Below are 13755 nucleotides of genomic sequence, written 5' to 3'. Positions count from 1 at the left end.
TGCAGCCTTGGTATTTTGTAAATATGTTAATGGGCTTCATTTTTCCTACCTGACACATCTTCCTGTTTTAGGATACACTTGAGTTAAAATGCTTTTTTATTTGTATAAGCAAGTTGTGATTGTTTACATAAATGTGATAAAAGGCATCCTTTTTTATCTGATTGCTTGGAAATCTGTATTATGGGGAAAATAATAATATAAACTATAAGAAAAAGAAAATGTGCCGATAAGAAGAGCTCTACAGATTCTAATGCCTTCTGCCTTCATTATTACTATTTTTACTTTACCAATAAAACCCAGCTGGCTGGATAGCTCAGTGAGTTTTAGCTGTCTGGCTGTGGATCCAGAAATTGGGATCTTGATTCATGACTGTGCCTCCTGTGGGAAGACCACTTCTGAAAATTTTCTACCTGGAAAACCCTGAGAAGGGTCACCGTAAGTCAGAACTAACTTGATTGCACATGATTATTGTTCATGTCTTATAAAATTGACTTGTCCACAAAAGCTCACAGTAAAAACATTTAAGTTAGTCTTTAAGGTGCCAACTTTTTTTTTCATTTTTTATTTTGTTTTCACCTATAATCATGATGATGATGATGATTGTTAATAAAAGTCCATCAGTGTGGTTAGTGAATAGAGTGATGGAGTAGGACTCTAGGAAACTGGGTTCAAATCCCCACAAATAACTCAATAGGGGTTGATGGAACTGGTAAAACCACTCCTTAAATACCTCACTTATGTTGAAAGCCCTGTTGGGGTTCCTATAAATCTGATTTGACAGCATAGAACTAACTAAAAAAACACATAACAGCTGTTAAACATCATATATAGTGCCAGAAAGAGGCCACTCTCTGTGCAAATCGCAAAGAAAGGAATGAATGCATCAAAGATCCTGATAAAGGATGTATCAGTGGATCTGTAGTCTGTAGATGAATCACTAACATGATTTCTGCACAGACCTTGAAAACAACACATGTTTTTCATCAATGATGTTTTGCTAGGATTGGTTTCCAAAATCTGCAGATGTTTGGGCCTACAACTTCCATCAGCCCTAGCCCTCGTGGCCAATGCTAAGGGGTTTATGGGCATTATAGTCCAAAAGGTATATAAAGCTAAAGGTACTCTACCTCTAATGCAGCAGGTTATAGGAAAGAATTTTGCCTGAGGTTCCGGAGAGCTGTTATTCATCAAAACAAGCACTACTAGGATAAACTGACAAACCATCTGATCTAATGAGAAGCAGCTTCCCCTGAGGAATCCAATCACATAGGTAGCCAAGCCCCTGATGTTTTCACATCTGTAGGATTCAGGTGTGCACAATATTTTACAATATAGTTCATCAGTTGCTCAGTGGTGTAAACAGTTTAACAGAAGGCTAATAGCTCATTCATTAAATTTACTTCATTTTATGCATTCCAAATATTTCCATACTGCCCGTTTGCAGCTCAGGACAGCGAAGAAAGGGATTGATAATTAAAATAACAGAAGCTAATAATTACTTCCAAAACAGCTGAATTCATAACAATGTGAACTAGGCAGGCAGAAAACCAAAATGATAACCATTCAGCAGATGTCCACAGGTAAATGCCCTCTGGATTAAACTTGTTTTCCATCCTTCCCAAAGAGAAGACGAGATGCATAAACTCCAACTGGCTCTAATTAGTAAGAGACAGCCCCTGTTTTCTGGTTCCGCTTTCTGATAAAATCCCTGTTGCTGTTTTGTTTTATTTTGTACTCTCTAGGTGTCCTGCTGGGCTGAAAAGCAATAAACAAATGCCTGCAATAAGTAACATTAAGACAAAGAAATGAAATAAATAAATGTTGCCTGCTGTTGGGAATTTGCTAGTGTTATTGCAACTATGCCAGGTGTTCAGCTTCTCTCTACAGGACCTCTAAAAATTAAATCAAGGGAGGCAATGCTTCATGCCCGTATACACACTCTAAAGTGTTATGGCCTGTTGAACATCCCATTTCATAGGAAGGCAAGGCTTATTTTGAATAGTTGGGTTATAGAAAAATTACTTCCTTGGTGCTTAAGACAGTGTAACATCCACCCACACAGTTTGCCTTGAATTGGCTTGGAACAAGCAAAGCTATTTTCAGCCCAGTTCCACAATACTGCTGAAAATAATAAGCAGGGAATAAATGAGCTAGAACGGGTCAACAACAGTCATGTTGGATCCTCAAATTACCTTGCATCTGATATAAAGACGTGTGTTTTATCAAGATGCATGTGCCAGATCAAGAACTATAAACTTGGAGACTCTCCTCATATTGCAGAAGACTTGTATGTTTGTGTGCTATTGAGAAAGTGGCTCATCTATTGTAAGACCATGTCATGAACTCAAGGCTAGGCTACAATTAGAATCAGTGCTTGTGTGCTTATTGTCAGGAATGTGCCTCCCACTTATAAGGTAAGTCTTTTAAGATAAAAAAATAATTCCACTCTCAAGCTGCCAAGGTGAAGTGGCATTCTGTAGCAGCTGATGAAAACTGCAGTATTTCTGTGAGCTTATGCGGAGGTTGCTGATTTCAAAAGAGGTCAAAATACTTTGTGGTGTTTTTTTTCTCTTCCTTCACTTTTATTTTCCTGCATTTCTCTGGTAAGCCTCCTTTTCCCTTAACAAATCCTCAGTCAGAAGAATGCCAAAGAATGACGCCATCTGATTCCAGAACAGTTGCTGGTGTGGAAAAAAATGACAACTGCAACTTCAGTCAGGAAGCAGAAGGAGCCCATTCCTATCCTAAGAACACCCCTGGGTGAACAGCATGTCACAAAGAGACATCCCTTTACTGGAAAGATGGGAGAGGGAAATGGCTGCCAACCAGGTTGTTTTATTACTGCAGCACTTACTCCAGCAGTTAGGCTGAGGATCTTACAAAATTAGGCGATGGGATGAAGGCCCTCTATCTCAGCTGTGTAGATTACTATTGTGTTGTACATACACTAGGGTCAGGTGTTGAACAAAGTCTGAAACAGGGAAAATTCTCCAAGGAAATTGCAAATTTAAATTTACAAAAATGTGTTTTGAATAGAGATAGGGACACATAAAAAAAATGGCGATTCATTTTGATCCGTTATTCGTCAAGGTTAATGGACCAATGAATACAAATATACAAATATTCTTTGACGAATTGATGAATCAATATGTCAATTCATCTGCACTTTAAATGGCTATAACACTGGCCCCGATGACCTAGAGACACCAAATTTGCAGGGCAGCTTCCTCAGACACTTTCTTACAACTTCTAAAAGTTTGGTGAACATTGGATCATGGACTCCCAAGTTATATAGTCACAAAGAGGACCCCCCCCCAGGAAAGCGCTTCCAGGTGCTTATAGACTCCAGAATCACAACGGAACTTCCTATGTCTTTCCCCAACACGCCTGCCAACTTTGGTGAAGACTGGATATCAGACATCCAAGTTATTCACCCACAAATTGGGTGAAAAGTTATTTACCCACAAATAACTCTCCCCCAGGAGAGTTTACCACACAGCACAGAAGCCCATGTCATTGAGGGAGTTATATTTAGCCCCAGCAGAATGAGAGGTCCCTTTGACAGAGGCATGCATGAGGCATCGAGTTTGTCTTCAGCTCAGCACAACATTACCTTTACCAGTGAAGCAGAGTTTGCCCTCAGCAGGACTGGAGGCAAGGAGGTATTTGGCAGCACAGCAGGCTTTTTGGCCCTGTCGGGCACTGAGGGAAAAGGCAGCAGGAAAGCAGGCTTTTTTGGCCGCATCGGGCACTGAGGTAGTTGGCAGCAGCAAAGTACCATGTCTTGCCCCATCAGCAACATCAGATTTGCCTGCAAGGGAAAGGTTTTTGCCCCCAGGAGGCAACTGAGGTTGATTGCAACTTCCACCAGCACCAGCAGATCAACAGGGTCGGTGCTACTAACAGCAGTTAATCCACGGAGCCGTGGGGCTGTCCGAAGCAGATCAGCTCTGCAATCTGAAGCTGGGCTACGGGGCGACAAAGATGCTCATTTAGAACTGGAAAGCTGGGGATTGCTTGCAACAAACTGGGGATTGCTAAAACTGCCCGGATATGATAAAGATAGCCCTTGGAGGTTTTAGGGGGATTAGACAGGCCAGCCCCCTTGGCACAGGATGAAAACCCGACAAGCTCTGCCATCTGAAGCTGGGCGATGGGGCGATGGGATGACGCCTGGACAGGCTTTGGGTGGGGCTGAGACAGGCCCTCTTTGGCACAGGAGATGCCTGGACATGGACAGGCTTTGGGTGGGGCAGAGCCTGGCCTAGGAGACTCACCTGTCCACCAACGTCTAACTAGACTTGCTGACAACCTTCAAAGAAAGAAAGATGCTCAGGTTGAAAACCAGATGAGCTCTGCCATCTGAAGCCGGGTGATGGGGTGACACCTGGACAGGCTTGGATGGGGCAGAGTGTGATTTCTGAGATCTGCAACTGCTTATGGTATTGTGTGAAATTTCTTGATGATGACTATGACAACAGCAATTGTATATGCTATTATTTAAATCGTTACAATTTGAGATGGACATGAGCTGCTGGTTTGGTGGTTCAGTGCAGTTTGTTTCCCAGCCAAATGGCTGATCCGTGGTTTGGCACCCCACCCCTCCAGCGAGTGCATCTCAGCATCAGCAGCCCAAGGAGGTGGGGTGTTGATCAGATGTTCAGCTGGGAACTGAACCGAACTGAACTGCCAAACCAGTGGTTTGTTCTCCTCTGTAGTTAGAATACTAAAAGAAGAAAAAAGGACTTTCACCTAACAAGTATAAGCAGCAAGAAAATAAATGATGAAACAAGTTGTAAAAATAGGAAGAACCCAACATTGCTCTTTGTTTATAGGAAATTATATTGCAAACAGATATTTTCTATTAACATTACTTTTCTTTCTTTCTTTCTTTCTTTCTTTCTTTCTTTCTTTCTTTCTTTCTTTCTTTCTTTCTTTCTTTCTTTCTTTCTTTCTTTCTTTCTTAGTTTTGCACAATTTAAAATTATGGACGTGTATGCAATATATGTAAAAATTTAAAAAAAAAACAAATTAAAATGTTAGAAATTATTACCATTTGTGATCTTAGAAGGACCTTTGGGTCATTTTTCTCATTGGCAAGTTTGCAGCGCACTGCTTCTGGAAGGGAAGGATCAGCCAACTGTATGCCATTGCCCAGGGGACACCTGAATATATGTCTGATGCTTTCCACTCTTCGAGGAGGCTCCTTTATTAAAATGATTGGGATAAATAACAGTGTCTGACTTGAAAGAAATAAACTCAGCTCAATAGGTCCTGTAAAGTCCTGCCCAATCATTCTTTCTAGCTTGTCCCTGAACCTCAAATTGCATTTCTCCTTCAATACTTGACAGCTGAAGCCTTCTCTGCTTGACTCTTTAACATGACAGTATAGAACTGGTCCAATAATAAAATCTATCCAAACAGACAAAAGCTCTGAGACAGAAGGTGGGTGGTGGTGATGGGGGTAGTAATGGTGGGGGTCTGTTCTTGACACACATAAGCAAAACATAATAAAAGATCAATTAGGAAAGGAAAGTTCTCCCTGGGAAAAGTTGCACAGAGTGAAAAATCAGTCCAAGGACAATATGCCCCCCACTGCTTATTTAGGCTACCTGTTCTTCAAAGTAATAGCAGTGTTAATTTGTTTCAGCCTGTATAACAACAATACCACCACAACAGCAAAAAAAAAAAAGGGGGGGGGAAGTGAGAACAACAAAATCTCAAGGCACCTTTCAGCCAGCTTTGAAGGATTAAAGTCCTTTTCCTTAGACATCTGGGCTGAAAGGCTCTTGCATACAAGGCTGAAGTCATGAAGCTCTGGCCTTTTATTGCTAAAAAAAAGTTCTGAGGCTCCCTAAGGAAGGCCTTTTGGGGCCCCAGGATGTAGGGGAGCCTGTAAAGTCCCCAAATTCCTGCTTCTAGTCCTGTCTCCAGACCAACAGGGGTGATTTTCAGACATTAAAGACCTACCACATCAATATAGTTTTTCAAAATATACTGTACTTCTTTTAAATGTCAAAATAACAAACTGAATTACGTATGGATTGTATTATTGTACAAATTAGGTTCTGGCTGAATGGTCTGTAAAATATTTAGTCTTTGTTTTAGACTTGTTTATGCAAAGTGACAGTGATGCAAGGCTGAACGTTCTTATTGTTAGCAGATGCTGTGAGTACAAAATTAAAGCAAACGTTGGTTCAGAATAGCTTGATGCCAACCTCAAGGTACTTAAATGAAGTTGCTTAGCCACTCTTATTACAATGCAGAAGCAAACATACCTGCATAGTTTTATTGACTTCAGTGTCAATATTTGAATTTTTGTATTTTATAAGAATTTTAAAAGATTATGAGGAGAACAAGAAAAAACCTTGAAAGTAAAGTGCAGTTTAAAACGATGGGTTGGAATTGCTACTATGAGTCATTTCATAACACTTCTAAGTGTATCAGAACAAGGTTACAGAATTTGTAAACATTTATAAAACACTTACTTTAAAAAATATACAAAAAACAGAAATGTGCTCTATAAACAGAACAGAAATAAGTCAAAGTAATTTAAATAAATGTGAACATGACTACCATGTAACTTTACAGTGATTTTTAAAAAGTCAAGACTAGAATTGATGGAAATTGGCCATGTGACCAAGCCTGTACTCAGAATTCCTCACTCTACTAAGGTGGTCAACCAAGAGGCGGTAATATAGTTCTCTCTCTGAAAATATCTACAGTCGAAGGCAACTTTGGTGCTTTCACAGATGTATCAAAACTCTAAAAAGACTTGGTGTATATCTACCACACTATCATTCCCTCACCTGAGGTATTCACTTGTTGAATTTTTAATGCCTCAACAAATAATGGTTCCAAATAATGTCTGAAAAATGCTGTGAGAGATGTACAGTAGTTTTCAGTTACTCAAGTGCACTTTAATCTATTTTGACTAATATGCTTCACTTCAAGCCTGAGCAATGAAAAGAGATGCCAAGACTGAGCCCGGGCAGAAATTAAGCCATCCTCACAACAGAATTCAAAAGGAGTCAGAATCCTTTGAATGAGTTAAGAAGCAGAAGAGAGGAAGAAATAGAGTGGCTGAGCCATCAAGAGTGGTGGCTGCTTCTAAGGAATCTTTTTTTGTGTGTTTAGACAAAGCAAAGAAACAGAAGCAGATCGACAAGAGCCAGGTTCTTATCATCCTGAGTGCCAATGGGATTATGTTAATTGAAAATGCAGCATGCGGGATGCTTTGCAGCTACTTTTAAGGCATTGATCTCCTTTACTACAGGAGAAGGAGAAGAAAAGGACAAGCACACAGGTTGTTACCTGAAGAAAGCTCAAATATTTGCATGCATGAGGCAAGCAGTACAGTTCAACTCATTAAAGATTTGCTGGCTGTACTTGGTATGGAATGAGCAGAAGCCTCTTGTGCTGGCTTAACCAGAGGGCAACAAATAATGCCTACAGAGATTTCTTAACCGATTGCAATTCACGTCTAAGAAGTGATGTAGTTTGTGTAACTGCGCAACAATATTTCCAGCCATTACGTTACTTTGAAAAGTAATCTTGTTACACACTTTTTATTTCCAAAAGGTAATTAGTTATGGGCAATTACGTGACTTGTACCTCATTGCTCCCATGCCATGCTTTCTAGCTGTAACTCTTCTCTCCTCCTTCCATACCAAGCCAGTTGCACAGATGGAGGAGGGCTGTGTGGACTCAATGGATGCAGAAGCAGATGGCAGAATGTTAGAGAAGAAAGAGGAAAGAGAAACAGGAGTGGGGCTTTAGGAGTTGTAGGACTCCCATTCTCAGAATGTTTCCAGAACCCTCACCCCTCTGGCAAAAGTTTGGGAGTAGGAACCCAAAAGCAAGGCAGCTTCAGAAAAGCTGTGGTGCATTGTAGGAGTCCCAAAGCACCCATGCAAGGGGTACTTTCATTGCAGGCACTCTCTATGCAGCCCAATGGGCATTGGGACTCACCCTTCCATGAAACTTTGCAAGTCTGAGAGAGCCTTGGGCAGGGCATGAACTGTCACTTTGATGGTTGGTGCTGGTTCATCATTCAGATGAACAGATGTTTGGCAGTTCCCAGTCCCACCTCCTCTGGCAGGTGTCCACTCAGAGGCAGCAGTCCGGCTTCCCTGCCCCACTTCCTCTGGGTGCTGCCTCTGAATAGGGGCACATCGGAGGAGGTGGCGATGGGAATCCAAGCAGCTGTTTGTGCCAATCTCTACTTGGGACTCCTGCAGTACACTGGACTAAAGGAGCCCAGGAAGTGCATGGAAGTAGGAAGGGCTTCTCTGAAGCCTCTTTGTTTTTGGGTTCCAACTCCCAGAATTCTGCCTGGAGGGTTTGGGCAAATTCTAGGAGGATTCCTAAAAATGTGGAAGTTCCATCGCTTAAGATAAATATGCTTTGAATCCTAGATTCAAAAGTGTGCTTAGTAATTTTTTCATCATACACAATTTTTTCCTATGAATCCTTTCTTACTAAATTCTTACCATTGTTTAATCGTTTAGTCGTGTCTGACTCTTCGTGACCCCATGGACCAGAGCACGCCAGGCCCTCCTATCTTCCACTGCCTCGTGTCAAATTCATGTTGGTTGCTTCGATGACACTGTCCAGCCATCTCATCCTCAGTCGTCCCCTTCTCCTCTTGCCTTCACACTTTCCCAACATCAGGGGCTTTTCCAGGGAGTCTTCTCTTCTCATCAGATGGCAAAGTATTGGAGCCTCAGCTTCAGGATCTGTCCTTCCAGTGAGCACTCAGGGTCGATTTCCTCTAGGTTTGTTCTCCTTGCAGTCCAGGGGATTCTTACCACCCCACCATAAATTACCATTCTTACCACCCCACCATAAATTACCAACTCAATGGCAATAGCATGAGGTACAAAGCAATCCAACCATCCTAGATTACCATTGAGGAGAGGTGAGGATTTGCTTTATTTTGTTCCCTTTGTCAGGGGAGATATGCTTTGATGATGAGGCATATCTGATCTGGTCATGCCAAGCAAGTCCATGGGCATAAAGCTATCTTTGGAGGTATTCCCATTAGCAATCAGCAACACTGGATCCTGGAATTAGGTGTCTGGGGGCAGATAGGGACAAGTTGGATTCCCTGTGTGGGGTAGTGTGATGGACTAAGGACTCTGGAGAACAGTGTTCAAATCCCCACAGCCATGGAAACTCACTGGGGGAGTGGAACTGGTGAGACCACTCCTCTGTAGTCTCTCTTACCTTGAAAGCCCTATTAGGGTCACTCTAAGTCAGCATAGAACATACAGGGACGAGTCAGAGACAGCTGTGGTTCTGCTGGATCCCATACGTATCAGTTCCCTCATGAGATCCTAAACTTACCACCTTGCCATTGTCAGCTTCAGGTTGGTGGAGGCATTTGCCCTCAGAGGAGGAAATCCACTTAAGAAAATAAAGCTCAATCTGTCCCAGTCTCCTTGCCTCTAGTCAACATCAGTTGGCACAGCTTAGGATGTGATGAAGAATTCTCTGTAGCATTCTTACCCCTAGAGTTGCTCTCATAGTGATAAATGCCCTAAAAATAATTCAGGTTTTTAAAAATGTTCAAACACGTCAGCTGGGGGGGGGGGAAAGTGTTTCTCCCTTTGCGAGCAGAACACGACTTAACTTTTCCTTCCTTCTCTCACACAGTCTACTCGAATCATGCTAATCGAGTGCATGCCAAGCCATGTCTAATTTCCAAAGCACAGCAGGACAGATGGCTTGTAACAAGCAAAACGTGCTAAGAGAAATTGACAGATGATTTTGCCGTTGCCACAGGGGGCTCTCTTCATGTTACCTTGATGCTGGATCACCTAGGGGTCATCCAGCCAGCAGGGTGCTTCCTGTGGAAAGTAAAGCAGGTGTGACCTCTTAGAAAGGGTTAAATGGGTTGAGAGTGAGACTGTGGCTATCTTGGATTTTAAACCCTTTCAACATAGAGAGGGAAAGAAATATGTGCGCAGATGGATATTTTTGCATTTTCCGAAGACATTCATCTGTAATGTCGCCATCACATTTTTTGTTGTTACCTGAATCAGATTCTAAGCATCTTTTTTCTGTTTCATAGAAAGCTGCATTATAACCCTACTTTCTATTCATGGACGGGGTGATTTAAGAGTTTGGCAACCCTTTCTGAATTTAAATTTCAGTCAATGCACCCATTCCAAATATTTAGAGAAAGCAAGTCCTTTCGAGCAATTCTTTCTCTCAGCATGACAAGGATAATTAGTCGCTCTCTTCTGTATTTGTTGATCATTCCCCTCCTGCCCCTGCTTTTTGTAAATGCTGCTTCTAGTTTTCTAAACAGCTTATCATGTGGTAGTAACAAATTGCTATTGATCAGAGAAATTGATCATAGGGTACAGTAATTCTTTTTGCTATGGAAGGAAAGATATTCATGCTTAATTGGCCATATATTTTTACTGCACTGTAGATGCAGTATGTAGAAGAGGTTTGGAGGAGAAGGTCTCCAGAGTTCAACCAAATCTATAATTCTAAGGAAGGCCCTATTTTCAAGACAACGATGCATGTCAAACCCAAGGAAGTAGAAGTGCCATTTGTCAAAGCAATTAATACAGACACAACGAGAGTCAATGCAGAATCATGCTTAGAGTGTTGGACCTGGGTTCCAATCACCTCTCAGTTATGGAACTTGCTTGGTGACTTTGACTCAGTTATACTCTTTCAGCCTAACCTACAGTATCTTACTGTGTTATTGCAAAGGTAAAATGGGGAGAAAGAGAAGCATTTGCATTGCTTTGAGCTCATTGATGGAAAGGTGGGACATAAATATTATTATGTAAACAAATATTTCTATGATTTTGTTCTGTAAGCTTGATGGCCCAATGAAAAAATGGACAGAAACCCAAGATAGAAATTTTACTGTCGAGCTGTTTCATTTATTCCAGTGAAGATATAAGGGGCTAAATCCAATTTTTAATTCCATCTACAATAGACTCACTGAATGAATGGGTTTTTTAAAAGTTTTACGTAAGTTACACTGATCAAGTGGGTTTATTCTAGTTCAGACTGTCATTTCTACTTAGCCCACTTCATGAAGCAACTGAAAAATGCAGCCAGCCTTTTAGGCTTTCAGACAGCAAAATTCAGTTCTGTTTTCTCAACGAGATGTGATAAAAATGGACAGAGTTCCATTGACATCGATTGAGTGTTTCCTATTCATATGCAAAAAAACTGTTGTCCCAGTTTCCCAGAGCATGGATTGCACTCTAGAAATTTTCTTTGTAAGGGTTATCTTTGCTAGTATAGTGTCTCAATGATCTAGAATTCTGGAAGCTGCAGCAAGAGCCATTTCAACCTTTTGTAATCTTAATGAGCAAGAAAACATTCAATGCACAAAAGACATGGAAAGATCAATAGGTTTGTAGGAAGATGCATTACAACAAAACAGAAATCTCTATTTTCACTGTATACATTGTTTCACCCTGTAATAACATGCAATGAACCAGTTTTAAAACTGGATAGGTGCTCTTCCTACTATTAGAATCTGACATACTGGGATATCATCATTGTTATAGTTATCATCGTCGTCATCAATAATTATTTATGAAAGTACCTAATTAACTCTCACACACCTGTAGCATATCAGTTCCTCAGAGAGACATTTTTGTCTCAGTTTCCTCAAAAACTAGAACCTATGGGGTAGGCATTTTGTGGCACTGTCATCTGATTAATTGTAAAAGCTGTACCTAAAAAGCCTCTCAACAGAAGGGACTTACTCTGGCTATCAATAGGTTGTTGGTAGATTGCCTCTCATTGAGAGAAGGCACTGAAATCTTATGAGGCTCAGGAAGTACAAAATGTCTACGGCTAACTCTCACTCAATCCTCAGCACACTGGGCTCCTGAGGGGAGTTAGGCAATACCCCCAACTCATTCAATACAAGTGTTTATGCCCCTTATTATAAAAAAAATTGTTCCATCATTATAACCTACAAAAGTCTATTGCTTATAAAATGACATTTCTAAAAACTTGAAAGGTAGCATCCATGAATCTATTTGTTGATGTGTACAGGGAAGCCAAATTTCTAGAACTGATTTGATAAAAATTCCTAGCGGGCAGTATGGGTTACAACATGAGAGGAGATGGGGAACTGGAATACAATGACCAAGTGACAAATACATTCACAAGTGTGTTGAGATATTCATAGGTAGGAATCCTGTAGAACATCTTGCCGGGGAACCTAAAATGCCTGGTGGGCTAAAATGGGCTGGGTACTATAGTCTTGCAGTTGAAACAAAGTAGAAAGGGAAGGGCTAAGGCTGGCTTACCACCCCATCATTAAACATTTTGGATCGCTTCCCAAAAGAAAAGATGTGTGGGCTGATGTTTATGAGCTCAGTTGTAAATCCTTGCGTGCTCACATGTAAATCTTACTGAGTTCATCTGTAAAGGAAAAAAACACCAGTGGCCTAAAAAGGTACTGAAATATGAATATGAACTCATTCATGCTCAAAATCTGTATGTTCCAGACTCCACTATTCCTTGATGCCTTTTAAATATTTGTAAATGTTTAGATTATTTCCAAAATGTGTTTTGAGGTTTCATTCCTGGAATTCTCATCAACCAATGTTCAGCAATACTACTACAAGCTCGACACCTGACATCATAATCAGCAATGCCATTCTAGTGCATTGAAGAAGATACTCATCCTGCACTGTTTAACCTGTCCTGCCAGTTGATAAATGTAAACAGCAGAAGGGCATGGGTCAGCTCACAGAAGGATCCTATTTGCTTCATATGCATTTGAGACTTGCTTTATTAACACAAATTGTTAAAGATTTTCTATACCTTGGGTTCAGTCATAAGTCCAAATGGAACCAAATGCACTCAAGAAATCAGAAGAATACCAAGACTTGGGAAGGCAGCTATGAAGGACCTAGAAAAGATCTCTAAGTGTGAGCATGTGTCTGTCACTGGGAACTACGGTCACAATAATCCATATTGAGGGTCTTCCAGATGTAGTCTCTGGTTTAGTCTTTTGTCTTTTTGTAAATATTTCCATGGTGCGATATCAGAAGTGGCCACTAGAAGGCACTTGGGAGCTTTTCCTTATGTTTTCCTGGCCTGCTGCTTGCAACTCAACGAGATGGTAATGTGAAATGAACAAATGTGCACTTACACAATGAGTGTAATCATCCAGGAGTAATGAGTAGTGCAATAAGTTCCTATTGAAACAGATCCTTCTGAGTTCTGGGTTCTTGATTGTGGGCAGAATTCATTCTTGCACTTTATGTACCACCAGTTATTTGAGAAAAGCAGGAAAGCCTCATACAATCTCACTGTCTAGTAACATCCTGAAAGCAGTCATTGGCAATATGTCCACAGAAATGCAAGTTCTACGCAGACCTGGGCAAAATGCGCCCCTCCAGATGTTGCTGAACTGCAACTCCCAGCAATTCTAACCCACACAGCCAATAGAGAGGAGTGTTGGGATTTGCAATTCAGCAACACCTGGAGGGCCGCATTTTGCCCAGGTCTGACAGTATCTGGTGTTGGTAATTAAGGTAACAGTTTGAAAGTGTAAATAAGCATTTTGTTGGAACTTTTTACTGGATTGGTGGATTGCCAGGAGCCTCTTTCAGTTTCCTGTAGCAAGTGAAGGGGAGGGGAGGATGGAGTCATGAGCCAATGAGAGCAGAATTCAGCTGAGATCCCTTTGAGCTCCTATTGAAATGTATCCTTTTGAGCTCTGGTGCTCCAGGTGAGACTAAACTGAGGAGAGGG

The 13755-nt window shown here is 41.1% G+C and overlaps 1 long non-coding RNA gene across 1 annotated transcript in view; it reads right to left on the bottom strand.

The window, feature by feature from the left end:
• Positions 1 to 7698, bottom strand: part of LOC144585988 (uncharacterized) — a 66208-nt gene extending 58510 nt beyond the window's left edge. Inside the window, exon 1 of the long non-coding RNA XR_013540650.1 lies at positions 7615 to 7698. This is a non-coding gene — a long non-coding RNA (uncharacterized LOC144585988). The remainder of the gene's footprint in view (positions 1 to 7614) is intronic.
• Between the last annotated feature and the right edge of the window lie 6057 nt (positions 7699 to 13755).

The sequence above is a fragment of the Pogona vitticeps genome, chromosome 1 (assembly GCF_051106095.1).
Source record: "Pogona vitticeps strain Pit_001003342236 chromosome 1, PviZW2.1, whole genome shotgun sequence".
Lineage (NCBI taxonomy): Eukaryota > Metazoa > Chordata > Lepidosauria > Squamata > Agamidae > Pogona > Pogona vitticeps.
Note: the sequence above shows the minus strand (reverse complement) of the source record. Positions and strands in the feature narration are given on the sequence as shown.